The sequence below is a fragment of the Gossypium arboreum genome, chromosome 3 (assembly GCF_025698485.1).
Source record: "Gossypium arboreum isolate Shixiya-1 chromosome 3, ASM2569848v2, whole genome shotgun sequence".
NCBI classification, from domain to species: Eukaryota; Viridiplantae; Streptophyta; class Magnoliopsida; order Malvales; family Malvaceae; genus Gossypium; species Gossypium arboreum.
Genome location: NC_069072.1, coordinates 91461764 through 91488792, shown reverse-complemented (window position 1 = coordinate 91488792; position 27029 = coordinate 91461764). Strand labels below are relative to the sequence as shown.

Below are 27029 nucleotides of genomic sequence, written 5' to 3'. Positions count from 1 at the left end.
GAAATAGTTAATTAACTATAATCCTGTCAAACAAAACATTCAATAGGTGAGTCTTTACAGCTATACACACAATAAATAAACTTTATAACTAAACTGGATTATTCAGTATCAATTCAATTTAAAATCTACCCGATGAACAAAAAAATGAATTCGGATACGCGGTTAACCATCCAGAATACACCAGAATGTTTGAATGAGCTTAACCAACCAAGAACACACCTGTGCACCAAATGCCTAGCTCGAATGTTAAAATCCCTCTGAAACACACCTAGGCATAAAGCGTCATGCCCGAAGGTTTTACATACGCCTCTGGTAACACACCAAAATGACTATAAATATAACTCGATAGTCTACAAAAAAATGTTGCACTTCGGTATATTTAGTGAACAATAACAAAATAGTAACCATCATCTCAGAACAATCAAACCCGTATCGCGCTCATTAAAAACCTAATGGCATGCCAATTGTATCCTCTCCTACATTAATTGATTCAATATAATATCAAGTAACATTATATAAATCAATTATTTTCCAAACTTATATCAACTTACTTCAATTCAATTATGCCTAAATATTCAACATCTCAGTTCATAAATAATAAAATATTTAATTTAATACGAAACTACACCGTACGAACTTACTTGGACTAAACTGCAAAGACAGCGAAGGTTCAGGGACTACTTAGCAACTTTTTCTTTTCCTCAGTTATCTACTTGTTTTTTATCTATAAAATAGTTTATTTCAATTATTAGCTTCAATTTCACATATTATTCAATTTAGTGCAAATGCTTTCCTATTTTTAAATTTTCACATTTGCCCCAAACTTTTACACTTAATTCAATTTAGTATTCAATATTAAAATGAGTCTATTTTCACAATCAGACCCTAAAATCATATGCCGAAACCATTTACATTGTAACACCCTTTACCCACGTTCGTCGCCGGAATATGGTACGAGGCGTCACCGGACTCAAACACATGCATACAAACATTTCCAGGTCATAAAATTTTGTTCAAATTTAAAACTTTTCAATTTCTATCTTAAAGTTCCTTATATGGGCCTACGAAGCCCAAAACATACATTGGAGGTGGTTAGGGACTAAACCGAGAACTTTTGAAACTTTTGAGACACTAAGAAAATTTTCATATTTTGGAGAGTCACGCGCTCATGTGGGCAGGCCGTGTGGTCACACACGCCCATGTGGCTCAGGACACGCCCATGTCCCCCACCAGTGTAACTCTCAATTTATGACGTCATCACCCATTTAGGGTCACACGACCATGTCACACGTCATGTGCTTGGCCGTGCGGCCATCCGTATGGATGATAGATAGGCTATTTACCAAGCCTTTTTCCATCCAAAACACTTGCACATCCATACTAAGTTTATCAACACACAACATGGCATTTTTAGGCATCCCAATAACCATACCATGGCATTCACACATGATAAATGCCAAATTATACATATTTTTACCCCAAATAGTTAGCATATTTATGGATGTTTATTACTAGATTTGTGGATTTTGGTGCTCTTAATCCGGTTATTTCATGTTTTGTACTCAGGAGAGCACCAAGAGTCAAAAGGAGCCAAAAACGAGAAAAAAAAAGACAAAACAGGCCAAATCGAGAAGATGACACGGCCTAAGCCTTGCCACACGGGCAGCTCACATGCCCGTGTCTTTCGAGGGTGTCGACCAAGGCTGTCACGATTCACACGGCCTAGCCATTGACCCACATGGCCGTGTGCAATTTAACGGATCGAACACGGCCTGGCAATCACGTCACACGGCCATGGCACACGGGCGTGTCCCTTTTTCAAGAAGTTGTATTTTACACGGAAAAGGATACTTAGGGAGGAAGAAAACCAATCCAAAGCCTATATAAACACACTAAGTATGACTTAGAAAAGGGCCTCCCTCTAGAATTTTTCTGGAGTACAAAACCACACGCTGAGAATTACTTGAAGGAAGCCAGACGATCCATCCCAAAAGCCGGAGCTAATCCAAGACTGAAGATCTCTCTCAGAATTCCTTCAGTGGTTTTAGAGTTTTCTTTATGTTTTGTTATTTTCATACTTTTGAGATGTACTCTTATTTTATTATGAACTAAACCCCTTAGATACCTAAGGGGGTTGAAACCTATGATAGATCTTGTTATTATTATCTAAACTATATGATAAATACTTGATTTGTTCTTAATTATGTGTTTTTAATGCTTGAGTTAATATTCTGGGTATTGATTCATGATTTGATGTGCTTATGCAGAGGAGCAAAAGTCCCTGTCTAAAAGTAGATTTGGCATAATTAATCAGAGTTGATCGAACGCCTAGAAATAAGGTTACGAGATTTTGCCGGATTAGGGTGAAACCTAATATAGGAGTCCATAGATTGATTTACTACTTCCCTAGGGGTTTTAATTAAGAAAGAGATTTCAATTAATTCAACTGAGGGTTAGACGTTATTAGTATCGAAAGAGATAATAATATAGGTTAGGGAGTCTCACGGATCAAGTCAAGTGAATAAATCGTCTGGTTCAGAGTCAGATAACAAGTGAAATCTAGATGGATTCCTCCTTGGGTGTCGTCTTTATCAATTAATTTTCTTCAAGTCTTTTTCCAAATTTTCTCTTTGCTTTAGTTTAATTAGTTAATTAGTTTAGTTAATTAGTTTAATAAACAACCCCTCTTTATTTCTAGGTTAAATAATAAAAAGATAGTTATTACTAGTACTTTTCGTTCCCTTGGGTACGATATCTCGATCTTGCCATTACTATACTATTGTTTGATAGGTGCGCTTGCCTTTTTGTCGTGATAATAGCTAGTTTAGGTTTGATCTTCATTATAAATATTTATTACTTGTTACGAATCACGCGATCAAGTTTTTTACGCCGTTGCCGAGGAACTAAAATATTAGGAACACTCAATTTTTATTACTTTAGCCATTTATTTTTCTTGAAATTTAATTTAATTTTTTATTATTTATTAATTTACTCTTTCTTTCTCTTGGTAGGTTTTCATAGTTTATGACTAGAAGAAACCCGTCGGGACCATTACTTTTTGATGAAGAAATCGATCGCACAGTTTGCAAAAACCAAAGAGAAATAAGGCACAGCTTAAGATACACGGAAAACGAGCAAGAAGACGATACTCAACCCCCAATCGAAGAAATGGCTAAAAACCAAGGCAATCAGCTACCTCCTACAATTGCGGCCAATCAAAATCCTGCTCCACGTAATATGTATGACTATGCTAAACCTTCTTTAACAGGAACTGAATCTAGTATAGTTAGACCTGCTATTGCTGCAAATAATTTCAAACTGAAACCTAACACCATTTAGATGGTACAGCAGTTTGTTCAGTTTGATGGTTTGCAGGATGAGGATCCCAACACTCACTTGGCGAATTTTCTGGAGTTTTGCGACACTTTCAAAATTAATGGTGTTTTTGATGATGCCATTCGCCTTCTGTTGTTCCCTTTTTCACTAAGAAACAAAGCTAAACAGTGGTTGAACTCGTTACCACGAGGGTCAATCACTACTTGGGAACAAATGACCGAAAAATTTCTACTAAAATATTTTCTGCCGGCTAAAATGACTAAGTTACGTAATGATATTTCTTCTTTTGTGCAGATGGGCTTACAAACACTTTACGATGCATGGGAGAGATACAAGGATCTATTGCGAAGGTGCCCTCACCATGGGTTACCTCTATGGCTGCAAGTTCAAACATTTTACAATGGTGTGAATCCCTCAACAAGACAGATGATTGACGCAGCTGCTGGAGGAACCATCAACAACAAAACACCTGAAGAGGCTTATGAATTCATTGAAGAAATGTCACTAAATAATTATTAGTGGCAAGTCATGAGGACTAAGCCAACAAAAACAGCCAGCGTTTATAACGTCGACTCAGTTACTATGCTATCAAATTAGGTAGAACTTCTCAATAAAAAGATTGATGGTTTATTTGGTTCTCCGCAAGTACATCCAGTAATGAGATGTGACTCAAGTAGAGGAGCTGTGCATACAGAATATCAATCCTTCAATCCTACAACCGAAGAGGAATAAGTCAACTATATGGGTAACAATAACTTTAGATCTCAAAATAACCCATACAGTAATACTTATAATGCAGGTTGGAGGAACCACCCAAATTTCTCCTGGGGCGGTCCAGGAAATCAAAAGCCACAAAATCCTCAGGGTTTTCAACAACCACCGTATCAACAAGAGAAGAAACCGAACCTTGAAGATATGCTCTCTAAATTCATCTTGGTATCAGAAACCCGTTTCAAAAATACCGAGATAGCACTTAAGAATCAAAAAACATCGATCTAAGGTCTCGAAACTCAGATAGGCCAGCTATCCAAACTAATCTCCGAACGACCACTAGGAGCTTACCAAGTAATACTGAACCTAATCCAAGGGAACACCTCAACGCAATTTGTACTCAAGATAAGGAAGGATTCATTGCGCCTGAGTCAGAATTGATGCAAGAAACTGAGGTGAGCAAAGGTAAAAGTGAGGTAAGTCATAACAAAATGGTGAATGAAGAATATAAACCTTGTGTCCCATATCCTAATGTGACAAGGAAAGACCGGTCAGACGAACAAATCGGTAAATTCCTTAAACTTTTGAAAAAATTACATATTAACTTACTGTTTATTGAAGCTCTGTCGTAGATGCCGAATGCAATAAATTTTTTAAAAGAGCTTTTAGTAAATAAGCGGAAGTTGGACGAAGCGTCGCATGTGGAGCTAAACGCAGTCTGGTCATCTATTCTACAAAATAAGCTACCCCACAAATTGAGAGATCCAGGGAGTTTTACAATTCCTTGCTTAATTGGTAGTTTAGATATAAGTCATGCATTAGCTGATTTAGGGGCTAGTATTAACGTCATGCCTTACAAAATGTTTAAGCAACTAGGTCTTGGGAAACCTAAACAAACTAGGATGAGCATTCAATTGGCAGATAAAACTATAAGATTTCCTAGGGGTATTATTGAAGATGTACTAGTGAAAGTAGATAAGTTCATATTCCCCGTTGATTTCGTTGTTCTAGACATAGAGGAGGATAATAACACCCCTTTGATTTTAGGGAGGCCCTTTTTAGCAACTAATAAAACAATTATTGATGTTGGCACAGGTGAGCTCACGCTTCGCATAGGAGACGAAACACTCACCCTTCAAGCTCGCAATTTTGACAACACATTGGAAATTGAAGGTGATCGTCTAAACCATTCTATTTAAACTGACCACATGACACAACCCACTTTGCAGGAAATAAGTCTGAAGGAAATACATGATCCACTCTCAAAAAATAGTAAAGGATCTATTCATAAAGAACGAAGGCTGCAAATAGAGGAGCTAGATGAATGGCGAGTACATAAACCAAGAACACACGATAAACCGAAATTACGCCAGAAGGAGTTTGATACCTCTCCGAATCAAGTTAAGGTTGGTGATGAGGTCTTATTAGATGCTGCAGATCCCCATATTGTCACTACCACACCGAATGAGGAGATCCCTCTTATTATACTCAGTATTTTTCCATTCGGTACAGTAGAAGTAAGTCATCCCAAGTTTGTCTCTTTTAAGGTAAACAACACCCGATTAAAACCTTATTTTGTCAAGACTGATAACAGGAATGAGGAGTACGAACTCCTTGAACCACCATGATTTTTCAACCGGAGAGGTAAGTTGAGCTCAGACTATAAATAAGCACTTTTCGGGAGGCAACCCGAGCACTAACATATTTTGATTTCTTTATTTTTAATTTCTAACACTTTGAATCATTAACTTTATCTTTGAATTGCAAAGTTTTTCAGCACACACGGCCAGGCACACGAGCGTGCCTAAAGCTGTAGACAAGCAAGGGAAGACACACGGCCGTGCGATACGACCGTGTGGAAGTAGGACATGATTTCCCTAAAACACGGGATGCGATAAATCCCCATAGGAATGCAACATGGTTGTGGGTGAACTTGATATGTGAACACGGGCGTGGGAATGGAAAAACACGGGCCTGCCAAGGGCAAGGCTCAATTCTGTTTCTTCGACACGGGCGTGAAACACGCCCGTGCCGTTAAGCCATGGACAACAATACACGGGCGTGGTACCCTAACACATAGGCGTGGGAAAAGCGAACAAAGCTAGGCACGACCGAGCGACATGGCCGTCTGCCACACACGCCCAAGACACACGGGCGTGGGATAGTAGCCGGGCACGACCTAAATCATAAAATTCAAAAAACACGGGCTCACCTTCAGAGTACACGGGCGTGGCCCTAGGCCGTGTGGCCCTCCCCTATATAAGCAAACCACTGTTCATCTTCTTCCCCCTTTCAAAACCCTAGCCGAAATGTCCTCTTCTCCACTCCCTAATACCTATTCTGGCCACCATTCCCCAGATTCTCACTTCCCCAACCCCCAAACCATCCTAAAATCCACCCCCTGCATTAATCCTCACTTTCCCCTCTCTTTTCGCTCTATTTTTCCTCCACACGGCTGTACCCCCATGCCACACACCCGTGCTCGCCACCAACACGCCCGTGCGCCAGCCTACAGTAGCTTTTGGTTCACTTTCTCACCCTTGTTTTTCCAATCTGTGTTGCTACATTGGTATTCTTTATGCCTGACATAGATATTGTTACTGTTACCAATTTGTTCTGAATAATTTAGGAATTTGCTTTAGTATTTTCTATATTTGAACTGTTAAAGCTACTAAATAGCATATACTAGTTTTAAGATTCTTGCTTAACTGCTGATGCATCTTTGATTCCAGTAAATGTTTCTGAATAGTCATATAAATTTTTCACCTCTCGTTTGATATCGTTAAATGTTAACACATCTTGGAACTACTGTCATAAGATTATATCAATGCTCATACATTTTTAGATACATTATGTCATCATCGAGAGGCAAGAAGGTCGCGGTCCCATCCTCAAAAAGACGTAGCGGACCGGGTTCTTCCTCGGTACGTGCTACAGCTAAACTTCGACACCCGTTCATTGAGTTTCAGCAAGCTTCGTAGGAGGAGCTATTTTAGATACTACGCATGCGACCCCTCACTACAGAACATTGCATCAATTGGGCTACCGTGGAGCAAGTCCAGCTAGCTGATGCCATTCGTGCCCTCTTGTCCACAGACCCATGGGAACGGTTCTTTGCTATTACTAAACCCACTTATTTAGAGCTAACTTTAGAATTATGCTCTACTTTTCATCTACAGGTGGTGATGACAAACAACGATGACCCCGGCACCATTCAATTCTAATTAGGCGGTCTAGTTCATGCAATGAGTGTCCCAGAGTTTGGAGTCGCTCTGGGACTTTACACCGATGAGTTTATAGAGGGGGAGGACATGAATGCACTATCACGCAACATCCACATTTCTCCCTCCTTGTGCTTGAAGGCTTTGGCACCACTCTCTTCCACCTACGACCCCAGCCGCTCGAAGGCCTCAGCTCTCGCCCTTTCCCTACGCTATCTCCATGCCATATTGGCACACACCTTGACCAGAAGGAGAGAGAGCACCGGTGTCGTCAACACCCACGACGCCTACTATTTATGGTGCATAGTGAATGCACACGTGACTGACTTGGCATACTTCATGACTTTCGCCATTCGCCATTAGACCGAGTGACATCAAAACGAAGTAATCTCAATCGGCCCCTACATGACGCGCCTCGCTAGACACTTCAGCCTCCTCGACACCGTGGCCCAGTCATCAGCGCTTACACTGATAGGTCAGATGTCCCCACAGGGCATCCAACTATGTTACACATGAGGATGATCGAGCGCCAATGTGGGAACGATCCTCCTTAGTACCGTCTCACTCATGCCATTGATGAGGAGGATCTTGAGGACATTCCTGATGATGTCCCCCCACAGCACGAGGAGCCTTCTACCACGCCACCTAGGGAGCGACCAGTTCATGCGGCTGCTTCATTGGCACACCTATCCGTCCTACTCGCTCACTTCGAGCAGTATTGCACCACACAGTTCGAGATGATTCACGAGCGAGATCGGCGACATGATAGACAGATGGAAGACATGCAGGCCATGATGCAGCAGCTGTGCCAGCACTTTCACATTGCCGCTCCAGCGCCACCACATGAGGGCCCCACTGATGAGGATCATTGAATCCTCCTATCTTTTTATTTTTATTTTTATTTTTTATTTTCATTTCAATTTTATTATTTTCTTTTGAAAGACATATCTATATTAGTAAATTTTACTTTCTTCATTTTTTTGGTATTTCTAACAAGTAATCCCACTACGCTCTCTTCCACACCACTCTTAATAAGCTCTTCATGATTCTACAGACTTCCAAGCAAAACTACTAGAAATATCTTACGGAATGAGGAAACAAATAGGGAACAATACCTCACGAGTGCCATGTTCAATGACCCAATTTTTTCATCTAGCAACAAACAGTGGCATCTACCACTTTCCCCAAACACTCCAGCCTCAGAATCAAGCTCCGCATCCAGAAATCAGGGAGTTTCACCTCTTTCCCTCTTATGATTTTCTTTATTTTAAATATTCTATCTTTGTATATTGAGGAAAATGTACATCTTAAGTGTGGGGGGTGAACATGAACATGCTGCCTAACTTTTTGCATTATTCTCAAATCCCTGAATTTGGACTTGTGCTTAAATGATTTTCTCATAATATTAATCGAATGAATTTTGATTGATCTATAATTATTATTGATATGTTATGAATTAGACCATGGGAATTATGTATGATTATTTGATTATAGGACATTAGAGAATCGAGCATGATAAGTTGATATTTTGAGAACTAAAATTTTTTGATTATTTTCCTAAATTGAGGTATTATCTTGAAATCTTAAGTATACAGGAATGACATCAAAAACCCAAATTTTTGGTGAGATTTTTTAGCCTTTTGAGCATATAGCTTTCTTTCTTGCGCACTTCTTTTGTAGTTTGAGTATGTCAACATTGAACTGTTATTCTAGAACATGCTTCAATTATACATGTCGAGATCACACGTATGATTTGATATACTGAGATGATAAAGGCACTTAGGATTTAACCCAATTACTCCATAAAAGGCCGTCCCACATAATTAAACCCTTAGTGAACCCCCTTGAGCCTACTAACCATTTTTATTGAGTAACCCTCATCATTAACCCATTAACCCATTATTGTTGAAATCCTCTTACTTAATTTACTTTTTTTATCGAGATTAAATTTAATATTGTTACCTCACTATGTTCACCATTTTTTGTTACTGAATCATAAAGTATGATTTCTATATTGTATAAACTTGATTTGTTCCTAAAAAAAAAAACTCGGTATTATTATTGTAATCCTCAGCAAGCTAAAGTTGTCATGAAAAAAAAAAGAGCTCATGTAATATAGTTCTAGATATTTGTTTGTGATTCAGTAATTAAGTTTTTGATAGTGGGGTAATATATTGAAATTATCTCGATTCTAACCTTTTTCTTTTCAGCTTGTATCCATACTCGTAAACTAAACCCCGTTACAACCATGCAAAAACCTTTTGATTTGCGTATCTGTAACACCCCAAACCCGAGACCATCGCCGGTGTCAGACCCGAGGGTTAACAAACCAAGTTCACATGTTTTTGCCCACCAATTTGGCATTTCCAGTCAGGCTGGAAAACTGCGTCACTGTCGCCTTAAAAATCATATCTCGAGTTTCAAAACTCGGAAACTGGTTTCGTAAATTTTCCCTGAATTTAGACTCATATATACATCCATGGATTTATTTCTAGGATTTTGGTCGGGCCAATTGGTACAGTTTATTAGTTAAAGTTACCCAAGTTACAGGGATCGACTGCTCTGACCTTCGCGCGGTATAACTTGAATATCTCTCTGCACAGGGCTTTAATGCTGGTGTCGTTTGTTTCTAATGAAACTAGACTCAAAATGGAATCTGTACATATAAGGTATATCTCCTAATTCTTTTTGGATAATTTATAGTGAATTTTAAAGTTGCGACAGGGAACCCAGAAACCATTCTGGCCCTGTCTCACAATAGCTTTAATATCTCTTAACCTGTAACTCCTATGACCGTTTCGTTTCTTCCATATGAAAATAGACTCATCAAGGTTCATTTACATAGCTTATTCACTATTTGATTCCATTCCTATGAATTATGGTGATTTTTCACATTCACGCCACTGCAGCTGGCAGCATCTGTTTTAAGGTAGGACTTACCTATTTGGTAGTCTCCATGATTCAACTAATCTTGCCATACATAGGTTCATATATGATCATTTTAACCATGCCAATGGCTGATCATATGACCAACATTCCCATTTCCAAACCATAGCCACATCATGACCCCAAATATATATACATACAACCCACAATAAGTCTAAGTTCATGCTCCCTTTTGAGCCATTTTCGCATGGCCATACATACTTACATTACAACGTATTTAACAAACAAGAGGTAGTCCTATACATGCCATCTCAAGTTCAACCAAAATTTATACCAAAATGGAGGCTTGATAGTGTGGATGACTTCGACTTCAACGATCCCAAATCCGATTGCCTCGGCGAAATCTAGAAAACTAAGAGCCAAAGCAACGGGTAAGCATTTTTATGCTTAGTAAGTCTCAAGGAATATAATGAACTATAATTTACAGCAATACATTCACATAGCCAAATGCATCATTTCATTAATACACATTCTTACTTCATACTTCATCATTGTATAAGTTCGCAAAGCATCAATCAATTCAATAACTGAAATTCATTAGTCGATTGAGCGAATGTTGCTCAAACACGTCGACTTTCCAATGCACATATAACGTACCTTATCCTTTGGGCTGTCCGAGTGTACTAATTAAATTCATTTCAGCAACCAACACTCACCTCCAGCCCAAGATTCTTCGAATATAACCGGATATAATCACGTGCACAAATGCCTTGGTCTTAGCCGGATAGAATAACTTCATACGAATGCCTTGGGCCTTAGCCGGATATAACCACTAGCACAATTGCCTTGGGTCTTAACCCGGATATAATTTCCAGCATAATTGTCTTGGGCTTAGCCCGATATCATTCAATTTCTCATGCACACATACATCAATAATCATTGGACATACATATTTCATTTTCGTTACTAAGGCTCAAACACAATTAATATCATTAGCATATTCGCCTTGGGACTTAGCCCGGTGGAATTCAAATACTCATACACACATAATAAATAATCATACACATCCATATTTCATCTCACATAATTCAAGTAAGGTCACTTCTTGAGGACTTACCTCGGATGTTGTCGAACGGCTTTTTCGGCTATTCGATCACCTTTTCCTTCCCTTGTCCAATTGTGGCCCTCTTAGCTCTTGAGCTAATTCAAACAAATTCAATTTATTAAAACCTCATTGTGCTTGCTTATGGCGAATATGACAAGGATTTTAAATGGTCATATGGCCACTCTTTAGCTTGAATACACAATGGTCATGCACATTTTATACTACATCAAGCAATTCAATACAATTTATTTGAGCATCAAGGAAATGCTAAGGCCTTCAATAGGCTACCCAAGGCCGAATATTCATGTACATGTTGAGGTCAATTTTGCACTTAATACCTCACAAAAACAGCATGCAATCTACTAATTTATGCTTTGCACATTGTGGCCCAAAACTTATAATATAGCATCAAGCACTTATATGTGTGCTAGGCAATTGTGCTTGCAATTTCACAAGCATTCTTCCACATTTTCTTCTTTAAATCAATATATTCATCACTTAGTTCATAACCAAACATAATGTGCAATCATATATATGCATATATGAGCATGGCGAATTTTCAAGGTGTCCATAGCCATCCAAAACACAAACTTTTAACTAACATGCAAGAAGCATGAATCAAGCTCAAGAATGCATCATGGCCAAGTATGACAATCATGCTCCTTTTCAACTTTAATCATGATAAAACAAAGAGAAACTCAAAATCTTACTCATGAGTAGAAAATCCATCATTGCATGCATCATCATCAAGCTTCACACTTAGCATGCAATGGCTTTATCACTATAACAACTTTGGCCAAATACCATTTCCATGGCATACCAAAGATTTGAGCCATGGCTAACATGCACATCAAGTTAGCAACCAAAACATGCATGAAACTCCCAACACAACCTCATACATACCTTAATCTTGATGCAAATTTAGCCAAATCACCTTCTAGATCTCTTCTAAACAAAGGAAATGAAGCAAAATCCCTTCTTCCTCTTAGTATTTTCGGCCAAAAAGGAGAGAGCAAGCATGAACAAATTTTTTTTTTGTTTCTCTCTTCTTGGTTGCACTGACAATGGGGTATGCCACTCTCTCACACACATTTTTTTTCATTCTTTTCTTACCCATGCTTATTTGTTTACTATTTCTCCCTAATGCCCAACAAAACATGTTTCATGACATGTTTGACCCATATTTCTTTGTCATGGCGGCCATTACTTGTAGAAAGGGGAATTTGACATGCAAGTCCATTATTTTGCATGCATGCTTTAATTAGTCATCACCTATTTCCCTATCGTACTTTCAAAGTTCACTACTAAGTCCTTTCTTATAAATTAGCACCTAATTAATAAAAATCGAGACACGAAATATTTACGCATACCAATTCCACATACAATAAGTACGGAATATAACACTTAATTATTCTTGTGACTCGGTTTCGTGGTCCCGAAACCACTCTCCGACTAGGGTCACATTCGGGGTGTCACAACTCTCCCCCACTCAAGAGATTTTCGTCCCCGAAAAGCTTACCGGTAAATAGGTTCGGATATCGCTCTCTCATAGAGTTCTCGGTCTCCCAAGTAGCTTCTTCTATCCCGTGCTTGAGCCATAACACTTTCACTAGCGGAACCCGCTTGTTTCGCAACTCTTTCACTTCTCGTGATAGGATACGAATTGGTTCTTCCTCATAACTCATATTAGCTTGAATTTCAATTTTTGATGGACTAATCACGTGCGATGGATCGGATCTATAACGTCGAAGCATCGAAACGTGGAAGACATCGTGAACCTTTTTGAGTTCAGGGGGCAAAATCAAACGATATGCCACTGGACCGACTCGCTCTAATATCTCATATGGCCCAATGAACCTCAGCTCAACTTGCCCTTACGGTAGAACACGAGTATTTTTTCCAAGGCGATACCTTGAGGAACACTTTATCACCCACGATACTCGATATCCTTACGCTTCATATCCGCGTCATTTACTTCCTCGACGATCGAAGGCTATCTTCAAACTTTCACGGATTACTTTCACTTTCTGCATTGGCATCCCTAATCAAATCCACCGAAAATCTTGCTTTCACCAAGCTCGGTCCAAAACAATGGTGTACGGCATTTACGCCCATACAAAGCCTCGTAGGTGCCATCTTAATACTCGATTGAAAGTCGTTGTTGTGGCGAATTCAATCAACGGCAAATACCGTTCCCATGAACCACTAAACTCGAGGACGCAACATCTTAACATATCTTCAAGTATCTGAATTACCCGCTCGGATTGACCATCGGTTTGGGGGTGAAAGGCGGTCTGAAATGCAACTTGGTACCCAAAGCTTCTTGCAACTTTTTCCAAAACCGCGAGGTAAATCTCGGATCTCTATCCGACACGATAGAAATAGGCACCCGTGTAATTTCACAATCGAGAAGCGTACAATTCCGCTAATTTGTCCATTGAAAAATCCGTGCGTCACGGGACAAAGTGGGCCGACTTAGTCAATCGATCTACCACGACCCAAACCGCATCCTTCTTACTTGCGACAATGGCGGTCCGGATACAAAGTCCATTGTGACTCGATCCCATTTCCACTCGGGTATCGTGATTGGTGAAGTAATCCTCAAGGCACTGATGTTCCGCTTTCACTTGTTGACATATTAAACATCTTGAAACAAAGTCGGAGATGTCTCGCTTCATACCATGCCACCAAAATCGACGTTTCAAATCATTGTACATCTTCGTACTCCCCGGGTGGATTGCCATTCGGCTACAATGGGCTTCATTCAGAATTATCGAAATGAGTTCAATTCTTTGGGACACAGACGACTTTTGAACCTCAAACAATCGTCATCGTCGATTTGAAACTCCGAGTCCTTGTTCGAACACACGCAGCCCGTTTTGCAACCAACTCGTCATCGACTTTCGAGCTTCTCGAATTTGGTGTGTCAATAATGGTTTGGCTTTCATTTCAGCCACTAACACACCGTCGGATCGGATAGACAAGTGCACATTCATCGCTCGTAAAGTGAATAATGATTTACGACTCAAGGCATCCGCAACTACATTCGCCTTTCCCGTGATAGTCAATGATCAGCTCATAATCCTTTAACACTCGAGCCAACGTCTTTGTCGCAGATTTAAGTCTCGTTGGGTCATCAAATACTTGAGACTTTTGTGATCCGAGTATACATGGCACCTTTCACCAAATAAGTAATGTCGCCAAATCTTTAAAGGCGAATACGATGGCGGCCAATTCGAGATCATGAGTCGGATAATTTTTCTCATGTGGCTTTAATTGCCTCGACGATAGGCCACAACTCGACCTTCTTGCATTAATACGCAACCTAACCCAAGTAGAGAGCGTCGCTATAGATGACAAACTCCTTGGGACTCGGGTTGCACTAGAATTGGGGCTTCACCAAATAAGTTTTCAGTTGATCGAAGCTTTTTGGCATTTCTCCGTCCATTCGAACTTAACATCCTTTTGGAGTAAGCCGTCATCGGCGTGGCTATCGTTGAGAAGCCTTTACAAATCGTCGGTAGTAACCTAAAGCCCCAAAAAGCTTGAACCTCGGTAATATTTCTCGAGGCTTCCAATTTAGTATGGCTGAAATTTTATTCGGTCGACTCGAATACCCGTCATGAGATACCACATGACCCAAGAAGCTTACCTCTCTTAACCGAACTCACACTTGTGAACTTAGCATATAATTGCTTGTCCGTAAAATTTGCAAAGACTAACCGCAGTGTTCAAAGATGTTCGGTCTCATTTCTTGAATAGACCAAGATGTCATCAATGAACACGACTACTGAATCGATCCAAATATGGTCTAAAGATTCGATTCATTAAATCCATAAATACCGCAGGGCATTAGTGAGCCCAAACGGCATCACCAGAACTCATAGTGACCATATCTCGCTCAAGGCGGTCTTGGGCACGCCTCAATCTCGGATTCGCAATTGATAGTAGCCCGATCTCAAATCTATTTTCGAGAACACCGAGGCTCCCTTCGATTGATCGAACAAGTCATCAATACGTGGCAACGGATATTTGTTCTTTATCGTCGCTTTGTTGTCGACGATAGTCGATGCATAGTCGCATGGTTCCATCCTTCTTCTTCACGAACAACACCGGCGCACCCAAGGCGAAAAACTCAAGCGAGCAAAACCTCTATCCACCAATTCTTGCAACCGAAGTTTTCAACTCCTTCAATTCCGTTGGTGCCATACGATCACGAGCTATCGAAATTGGGGTGGTACCGGTACCAATTCGATGCCAAATTCTATTTCTCGAGCAGTGGTAAACCCGCAATTCTTGAGGAAAACATCCGGTATTCACAAACCACGCACAGATTCGGGTTTCTTCTCGATTCCTTGTCATCGAGTACGTCGCAAGGTACGCTTCGCACCCTTTTCTTACATATTTACGGGCCAACATCGGCGATATTACGGTGGCAACCCTTTAAGTCCGTGGACTCAACCCAATTATTTCATTATTCGCGCACCTCAAATCGATAGTCTTGCTCTTGCAATTTACAACCGCATCGTGCATGGTCAACCAATCCAAACCAAGAATAACATCGAACTCATCGAATGGCAAAAGCATTAAGTCCGCGGAAAACAAGAACCTCGGAACACTAGGGGACTTTTCTTGCACACTTTGTTAACAAGCACGTAATGACCCAAGGGGTTTGACACCGAATTACAAACTCGATGAGACTCAATGGGCAAAGTCTTCTTGGATGCTAAGGTTTCACATATATAAGAATGAGTAGAACCAGGGGTCAATCAAAGCAATTACATTTGTATTGAAAAGAGTGAAAGTACCGTAATAACATCCGGAGAGGCGGCATCCTCGGCGTGCGGCGTATGGCATAAGTCCTAGCAGAGCACGAGCCTCGGATCGATGGTAGCATCTCTAGATCCTCTCGACCGCCATGACATTGCCCATATTTCTAGGTGGCCTACCTCGGCGATGGTAGCACCGGGTTTGCACTCGACTTGCATTCTGTTCATGCATCCTCGGGCAATCCTTCATAAAATGGTCGGCCGATCCACACTTATAGCGAGAGCGATCACGAAACCAACAGCTCCCGAATGCCATTTGCCACAATGTGGACACTCCGTCCTCTCTCGGCGATCATTTCCGCCACACCGCAATCGAGGTGACTCGTGTGGTCACAGGGGTCGATCGCGTCCTCGTCTAGAAAATCCCAAACGCCTCTAGACCGGCTCGCATCATCTCGAAATCTCTTCGATGCTTGTTGAAGAGACTTTCCGAGGACCTCTTCGAATTCTCCAATCCCCACATCAGCTTTTTGTTTCTCCTTTCTAAGCTCTTGGCTTTACAAGCTCGCTCAACAAGTACTACGAACTCTCGTATCTCGAGAATGCCAACAAACATCCTTATATCATCATTCAGCCCATCCTCGGCGTTTGCACATAATAGCTTGGACGAAATGCATTCTCGCAGCGTCTGGCTAAGCCTCACAAACTTTCGTTCAGAGTCGATAGCGGACATAGAACCTTGCTTAAGATCAAGGAACTCCCTCCGCTTTTGGTCGATGAATCTCGATGATATACTTTTTTCGAACTCGGTTAGAAAGAATTCCCAAGTCACTTGCTCTCTAGGCACCACAAGTCGAGTACTCCACCAATAGTAGGCGGACTCGCGTAGCAAGGAGATGGTACACTTTAAGCACTCATCGGTGTACAGGATAGCTCATCAAGCACCGGATAGTGTTATCTAACCATAATTCAGCTCGCTTCGGCATCATCATCATCCGTAGCCTTAAATTCAGTGGCCCCATGTTTTCGAATCCTATCGATTGGGGCTTACCCGACCTTATTGGGTCACCACGGAGGTATTGTAGGTGCGGGGTTGCATTAAATCGGGAATGGAGGTGGTGGAACAGTAGTGTTGGTTCGAATGTATTGATTAAACCATTCGTTCATCACACTATAAAAGGCTTGCTTAGCCTCGTCATTAGGATTGCTGGCCATAGGTTGAGAGTCCGCCGCATGCTGTCCCTTGCGCGGAGCAGCGCCACACTCTCCACATCGTCACTATCGCTTCGGTTGGGATCGGATCCATTGCTATAAACAAACATGAAGTCAAATTGTCGAATTCATCACACTATCGATTCATCATTTAATGGCATGTATAGCTAGACCCCAAACACATCACGGTTTAGTCGATCATAACCCACAGGTCCTAGAATCGACTAAACCGTGGCTCTGATACCAATAAAATTGTAACACCCCAAACCCGAGACCATCGCCGGTGTCGGACCCGAGGGTTAACAAACCAAGTTCACATGTTTTTGCCCACCAATTTGGCATTTCCAGTCAGGCTGGAAAACTGCGTCACTGTCGCCTTAAAAATCATATCTCGAGTTTCAAAACTCGGAAACTGGTTTCGTAAATTTTCCCTGAATTTAGACTCATATATACATCCATGGATTTATTTCTAGGATTTTGGTCGGGCCAATTGGTACAGTTTATTAGTTAAAGTTACCCAAGTTACAGGGATCGACTGCTCTGACCTTCGCGCGGTATAACTTGAATATCTCTCTGCACAGGGCTTTAATGCTGGTGTCGTTTGTTTCTAATGAAACTAGACTCAAAATGGAATCTTTACATATAAGGTATATCTCCTAATTCTTTTGGATAATTTATAGTGAATTTTAAAGTTACGACAGGGAACCCAGAAACCATTCTGGCCCTGTCTCACAATAGCTTTAATATCTCTTAACCTGTAACTCCTATGACCGTTTCGTTTCTTCCATATGAAAATAGACTCATCAAGGTTCATTTACATAGCTTATTCACTATTTGATTCCATTCCTATGAATTATGGTGATTTTTCACATTCACGCCACTGCAGCTGGCAGCATCTGTTTTAAGGTAGGACTTACCTATTTGGTAGTCTCCATGATTCAACTAATCTTGCCATACATAGGTTCATATATGATCATTTTAACCATGCCAATGGCTGATCATATGACCAACATTCCCATTTCCAAACCATAGCCACATCATGACCCCAAATATATATACATACAACCCACAATAAGTCTAAGTTCATGCTCCCTTTTCGAGCCATTTTCGCATGGCCATACATACTTACATTACAACGTATTTAACAAACAAGAGGTAGTCCTATACATGCCATCTCAAGTTCAACCAAAATTTATACCAAAATGGAGGCTTGATAGTGTGGATGACTTCGACTTCAACGATCCCAAATCCGATTGCCTCGAGCGAAATCTAGAAAACTAAGAGCCAAAGCAACGGGTAAGCATTTTTATGCTTAGTAAGTCTCAAGGAATATAATGAACTATAATTTACAGCAATACATTCACATAGCCAAATGCATCATTTCATTAATACACATTCTTACTTCATACTTCATCATTGTATAAGTTCGCAAAGCATCAATCAATTCAATAACTGAAATTCATTAGTCGATTGAGCGAATGTTGCTCAAACACGTCGACTTTCCAATGCACATATAACGTACCTTATCCTTTGGGCTGTCCGAGTGTACTAATTAAATTCATTTCAGCAACCAACACTCACCTCCAGCCCAAGATTCTTCGAATATAACCGGATATAATCACGTGCACAAATGCCTTGGTCTTAGCCCGATAGAATAACTTCATACGAATGCCTTGGGCCTTAGCCCGGATATAACCACTAGCACAATTGCCTTCGGTCTTAACCGGATATAATTTCCAGCATAATTGTCTTGGGCTTAGCCCGGATATCATTCAATTTCTCATGCACACATACATCAATAATCATTGGACATACATATTTCATTTTCGTTACTAAGGCTCAAACACAATTAATATCATTAGCATATTCGCCGGGACTTAGCCCGTGGAATTCAAATACTCATACACACATAATCAATAATCATACACATCCATATTTCATCTCACATAATTCAAGTAAGGTCACTTCTTGAGGACTTACCTCGGATGTTGTCGAACGGCTTTTTCGGCTATTCGATCACCTTTTCCTTCCCTTGTCCAATTGTGGCCCTCTTAGCTCTTGAGCTAATTCAAACAAATTCAATTTATTAAAACCTCATTGTGCTTGCTTATGGCGAATATGACAAGGATTTTAAATGGTCATATGGCCACTCTTTAGCTTGAATACACAATGGTCATGCACATTTTATACTACATCAAGCAATTCAATACAATTTATTTGAGCATCAAGGAAATGCTAAGGCCTTCAATAGGCTACCCAAGGCCGAATATTCATGTACATGTTGAGGTCAATTTTGCACTTAATACCTCACAAAAACAGCATGCAATCTACTAATTTATGCTTTGCACATTGTGGCCCAAAACTTATAATATAGCATCAAGCACTTATATGTGTGCTAGGCGAATTGTGCTTGCAATTTCACAAGCATTCTTCCACATTTTCTTCTTTAAATCAATATATTCATCACTTAGTTCATAACCAAACATAATGTGCAATCATATATATGCATATATGAGCATGGCGAATTTTCAAGGTGTCCATAGCCATCCAAAACACAAACTTTTAACTAACATGCAAGAAGCATGAATCAAGCTCAAGAATGCATCATGGCCAAGTATGACAATCATGCTCCTTTTCAACTTTAATCATGATAAAACAAAGAAAACTCAAAATCTTACTCATGAGTAGAAAATCCATCATTGCATGCATCATCATCAAGCTTCACACTTAGCATGCAATGGCTTTATCACTATAACAACTTTGGCCAAATACCATTTCCATGGCATACCAAAGATTTGAGCCATGGCTAACATGCACATCAAGTTAGCAACCAAAACATGCATGAAACTCCCAACACAACCTCATACATACCTTAATCTTGATGCAAATTTAGCCAAATCACCTTCTAGATCTCTTCTAAACAAAGGAAATGAAGCAAAATCCCTTCTTCCTCTTAGTATTTTCGGCCAAAAGGAGAGAGCAAGCATGAACAAATTTTTTTTTTGTTTCTCTTTTCTTGGTTGCACGGCAATGGGGTATGCCACTCTCTCACACACATTTTTTTCATTCTTTTCTTACCCATGCTTATTTGTTTACTATTTCTCCCTAATGCCCAACAAAACATGTTTCATGACATGTTTGACCCATATTCTTTGTCATGGCGGCCATTACTTGTAGAAAGGGGAATTTGACATGCAAGTCCATTATTTTGCATGCATGCTTTAATTAGTCATCACCTATTTCCCTATCGTACTTTCAAAGTTCACTACTAAGTCCTTTCTTATAAATTAGCACCTAATTAATAAAAATCGAGACACGAAATATTTACGCATACCAATTCCACATACAATAAGTACGGAATATAACACTTAATTATTCTTGTGACTCGGTTTCGTGGTCCCGAAACCACTCTCCGACTAGGGTCACATTCGGGGTGTCACAGTATCATATCATTTACAAGTGGTGGAGATTTTATTTTCATGCAAGCCTATGGTAATAACTTCTCATGTTAGACAATCGAATGCTTAATCTTGAACCTTAAACACTTTGATTGATTTGAGTAAATCTTTAGTGAGGATGTCATCTCTTGTATATTTAGGACTAAAGTTAATTACTTAGAGGAAGGAGATTACCCATGATTTTATTATCAAAATATTCGATTTAGATTGTTTGAGGCTTTTAATGCCCCTATAGTTGAATTCTCACTGTATGATTTTCCGTGGAATAATTTGTAACATTATCAGTGATGATTATGTGATTGAAAGGAATGAATTCTAGCAGTAAATGAGAGTTTTGCTTGAGGACAAGCAAATGCTTAAGAGTGGGGGTATTTGATAAATGCCAAATTATACATATTTTTACCCCAAATACTTAGCATATTTATGGATGTTTATTACTAGATTTCTGGATTTTGGTGCTCTTAATCTAGTTATTTCATGTTTTGTACTCAGGAGAGCACCAAGAGTCAAAATGAGCCAAAAAAGGATAAAACGGACCAAATCCAGAAGATGACACAGCCTAAGCCTTGCCACACGGGCAGCCCACACGCCCATGTCTTTCGAGGCTGTCAATCAAGGCTTTCACGATTCACACGGCCTGGCCATTGACCCACACGGCCATGTGTAACTTAACGAATCGAACAAGGCCTGGAAATCACGTCACACGGCTGTGGCACATAGGCATGTCCCTTTTTTAATAAGTTGTATTTTACACGGAAAAGGATACTTAAGGAGGAAGAAATCCAATCCAAAGCCTATATAAACACCCTAAGTATGACTTAGAAAGGGGCCTCCCTCTAGAATTTTTCTAGAGTACAAAACCATACACTGAGAATTACTTGAAGGAAGCTAGACGATCCATCCCAAAAGCCGGAGCTAATCCAAGATTGAAGATCTCTCTCAGAATTCCTTCAGGTGTTTTAGAGTTTTCTTTATGTTTTGTTATTTTCATACTTTTGAGATGTACTCTTATTTTATTATAAACTAAACCCCTTAGATACCTAAGGGGATTGAAACCTATGGTGGATCTTGTTATTATTATCTGAACTGTATGATAAATACTTGATTTGTTCTTAATTATGTGTTCTTAATGCTTGAGTTAATATTTCGGGTATTGATTCATGATTTGATGTGCTTATGCAGAGGAGCAAAAGTCCCTGTCTAAGAGTAGATTTGGCATAATTAAGCGGAGTTGATCGAATGCCTAGAAATAGGGTTACGAGATTTTGCTAGATTAGGGTGAAACCTAATATAGGAGTCCATAGATTGATTTACTACTTCCCTAGGGGTTTTAATTAAGAAAGAGATTTCAATTAATTCAACTGAGGGTTAGACGTTATTAGTATCGAAAGAGATAATAATATAGGTTAGGGAGTCTCACGGATCAAGTCAAGTGAATAAATCGTCTGGTTTAGAGTCAAGTGAAATCTAGGTGGATTCCTCCTTGGGTGTCGTCTTTATCAATTAATTTTCTTCAAGTCTTTTTTCCAAATTTTCTCTTTGCTTTAGTTTAATTAGTTAATTAGTTTAGTTAATTAGTTTAATAAACAACCTCTCTTTATTTCTAGGTTAAATAATAAAAAGATAGTTATTACTAGTACTTTTGGTTCCCTTGGGTACAATATCCCGGTCTTGTCATTACTATACTATTGTTTGATAGGTGCGCTTGCCTTTTCGTCGTGATAATAGTTAGTCTAGGTTTGATCTTCATTATAAAGATTTATTACTTGTTACGAATCACGCGATCAACACACTATTTATAAATCACATTCATCATGCACAACCACTCACACACTTAACTAATTATAACATGTAACTTACTCAACCATTCACTTTAGTATTTGCCACACATAATTATCACATATTCACTCATCCAACCCAAAAAAGCATGCACATCCATGTAATGCATCATCATAGACTTATAATATTCCAAATATTGGCCACACTAAATGGCCATATACAACAATGACCTTCAATTAGCACAGGCCAATATTCTAGGCCAACTCATAATATCATGTACACATTAACCAAATCCCTATACATGACATACACTTAAAATGCTAGAAAATCATTGGTACCCATCAATAGCCTGTTAGTGTGATAGGATCTTCGACGACCTCCAACTCGAGCTAGCATATGTGGCACTATAGGAAAAAGGGAAGGAAGAGAGAGTAAGCATATAGCTTAGCAAGTAGGTATGTAAATAATAAACAATTTATTAACATGCTTTTAACAATCTTCATAATATGTTCTCAAGATAATGCAATCATAATTGCACAAAGTTCCACTATTTACTTATGTTCATATCAAGCTGTCTACGAGAGTTATAGTCACTAAATTATTTATATCTTGAGCTATGGAACTCCAAATTAAGTTCTGCTAATTTTTCCTGAAACCAGACTCATATATATTCTTACATAAATTTTCCAGAATTTTTTGTCTATCCAATAAGTACAGTTTATTCTTTAGAGTCGTCCCTGCTCTGCTATTTGACAGTTTCGACCCTTCTTCACTAAAAATTAATTATCTTCTCGTACAGGACTCGGATGATGTTCTCATTTGATTCTCTTGAAAATATATTCATTAATAATTAAAAATATATAAATTATAACTTGTAATTATTTTTACACTATTTTTAATGATTTTCCAAAGTCAAAATAGGGGATTCTGAATTCCTCCTGACCCTGTCCCACAAAAATTCAAAACATTTCATAATATGAAATTCTTTTACTTATAATGTTTCTTCTATGTGAAACTAGGCTCAATAAAATTTAATTTAATTTCTTATTCAACCTCTAATTCAATTTCCACAATTTTTGGTGATTTTTCAAAGTTATACAATTGCTCCTGTCCAGAACTGTTTTACTGCTAACTTTACTCTTTCATGATTTCTTTGTATTAACATCCATTTAATCATACATAACACCAAAGCATATCCTTAACTAGCCATTCCAATAGCTAGTCATTATCAAATATTTACTTATCATTCATTGGCCAATTTAACCTACACATCAACAAAAAAACTTAAACTTATAATGTCTCAATTTAATTTGGCCTAAAAGCCTCACACATGATCATCAATCAAATTTACCACATATTTATACATCATAAGTATAGACTTATAATCACAAGGTCATCACAAGATCATTTTCATAAGTAGGACTTACTCATTTACATTCTTACCAAATGTCCTATATACATCGAATTCATTACTCATGAATTTTGCGTACTGCCTGTACCCTTTCAACATGATCATACCTTGTCATTTCTTTGACATAATCTTTGGATTTACCCGTTGAACCTCTTGGGATACTAAGGATACTCGGGAAAACTCATACATGACGTATCGTACCAATGCCATGTCCCAGACATGGTCTTACATGGAAATCTCATATCGATGTCAACAGCCCAGCTATGGTCTTACATGATGCCTCATGCCAATGCCAAGTCCAAGACATGGTCTTACACTGGCTCACGTAACAATGCCAATGCCATGTCCTAGAATTTGTCTTATACGTGATCACATAAAAATGCCGATGCCATATCCCAGAAATGGTCTTACACGGTTACACATATTGCCATGGTCCAACCATGGTCTTTATCGTCAATTCATAACATGTCGTAATTCGATCATACTCAACCCTGCATTTCTCTTAATTTGATCTTCAGTACGATCTAGTATTTTTATATTATTCATGATCCAATAATAATATACGAAATAATACATGATATCGATTAAGCATCTAAACATATCAAATTTAATGCTTATTAACATACGAACTTACCTAGGTATGAAATGACGAAATAAGTCAATTACTCGATTATCTTGCTTTTCCCGATCTAATTCCTAATTTCATCTTCCTTGATCTATAACAACACATTTAATTTATTTATTCATCATGCTACTCAAATTAGCCCAACTTCACATTTTTGGTAAAATTACATTTTTACCCCTATACTTGTCATATTTACACTTTTACCCCTGGACTCGTAAAATGAAATGTGTTCAATTGCTCTACTACCCATGCATAGCCGAACCTTTTTCATGCTTAGAGAAGCCCACTTTTCCACTATTTCACACATTTACCACATATTTTACAACTTTTACAAAATGTCCCATTTTAGGTGTTTTCATGAAAATCATTTAACAAAAGTTGTTTATTTAACAACCAATATTCATTTTCTTCCATAAAAATGCAGCAAACAACATGAATATTCTCATAGAAAAACCCTATACTTTCAACCATTTTGCAAAATAGTTCCCTTATTAGCTAGATTAAGTTATAAGGGTTCCAAAAACATAAAAATCAACAAAAATGACCATCAAAATCACTTACTTGCAAAGGTCTAAATTTGCCGAAAATTTCAAGCTCCCATGGCCATTTTTATTATAGAAAATCGGTGGAGAGAAGAAGATGGGAAAAAAAAGATGATAACTAGGCTTTTTTTATTTTTTTTTCATTAGTTAAATTTTGTCACCTAATGCCAACTAACTATTGACTCTTCATGATTTTTGACTCCATATCCAGCTAATGTTTGCCTATTTTCTTAATAAGAACCTCTATTTTAATGTTTCATAGCTAATTAACACATTTAGCTAATCGAACAAAAAACTTTATGCGATTTAGTCCGGTTTTCAAAATTAAGCATGCAATAGCTTAAATTAATTCACCAAAATTTTCAAACATCCATATAATCATGCTATAACACATAAAATAACATTAAAATAATTTCTCAAACTCAGATTTGTGGTCTCGAAACCACTATTCTGGCTAGGCCCAAAATCGAGCTGTTGCATACATCCTTAATCACTCCACCCATGCTGAAATTTCACAAGAAAACTATGGTTATTTTAATTATTTCAATTAAATACCTAAACGAAAAAATCATACAAAATCACTTAGCAAAATGTCTATTTAACACCCAAGCATCAGATTCTACCATTAAACTTCAAAAATACATCAAATTCATCAATGACATCTTCCAAAATATTTAACAGTTTCACAAATTAACCCCTGGTTTATCTAGATAGAGCTAAAACGATCTCAAAAACATAAAATTTTTGAAAAACGAGTGAAAAATACTTACCATGCAAGTGAGCTAAGTCAAAGATGAAAGCTTCTTTAGTATTTATATGGTGTTTTGGTTTCACAAAGTAAAAGTGAGGAAGATGACCATTTGTTTTTACTTAATTTAGGTTTTATTATCTATTTACCAATTTACCCGTCAATAAATATCCAAATTTCAGACTAATTCACCATTTTAACCGTCCACTATATCTAACTACATGGTATATTTACCATTTAAGTCCATTAATTTTCATTTACAAAGCCACTTAGTACTTATAACTAATAGTAACTAACTTTTACAATTTAATCCTTTTCAGTTAATTAACTATCTAAACGTTAAAATTTCTTAACCAAAATTCAATACGACACATATAATTTCATAAATATTAAATAATTAATATTTACAAACTGACATGTCAGAACTGTGACACCACTGAAAAACGGTTTGTTACAACTTTCCTCCATTAATAAATTTCTTCTTGAAATTGTTATTTGAAAATAAATTCGAATATTGTGATTTCATAGATTCTTCGATTTCCTAGGTGGCTTTCTCAATACCGTGTCGATGCCATAGAACTTTTACTAATGATACTCATTTTTTCTGAAGTTCTTTTACTTCACGAGCTAAAATTCTTATAAGCTCTTCAAAATACAAAAAATATGGCTGTAATGCAATTTCACTGGAAGTAATCACATTTGAAGGATCAGATTTATACTGTCTCAGCATCGAAACATAGAAAACATTGTGAATCTTTTCAAGTTTAGAAGTAAATCCACTCTATAAGCTACAGGGCTGATTCTTTCACTAATCTCATATGGCCCGATAAACCTCCAACTTAATTTCCCATTTTTGTCGAATCATAACACCTTTTTCCACAGTGAAACTTTCAAAAACACTTGATCACCAACAACAAATTCTATATCTTTTCTTTTCAAACTGGGTATGATTTCTTACAATCTAATGCGGCTTTTAGGAAATCATGAATAAATCAAAATTTGTCTTCAGTTTCACTAATTAAATCAATTCTAATTAACTTTGATTCACTCAACTTAGACCAATATAGTAGTGTTCTACATTTCCGTCCATATAAAGCTTCAAATGGTGCCCTTTTAATACTATAATGATAGCTTTTATTATGAGCGAATTTAGTTAACAACAAACATTTCTCCTAGCTACCTTCAAACTTGTGAATACAACACCGTAACATGTATTCAAACACTTG

The 27029-nt window shown here is 38.3% G+C and overlaps 1 non-coding gene across 1 annotated transcript; it reads right to left on the bottom strand.

The window, feature by feature from the left end:
* Positions 1-3597: 3597 nt before the first annotated feature.
* Positions 3598-3704, bottom strand: LOC128290806 (small nucleolar RNA R71). The gene has a single exon (XR_008280592.1). It is a non-coding gene; the product is annotated as a small nucleolar RNA R71 (small nucleolar RNA).
* Positions 3705-27029: the final 23325 nt, after the last annotated feature.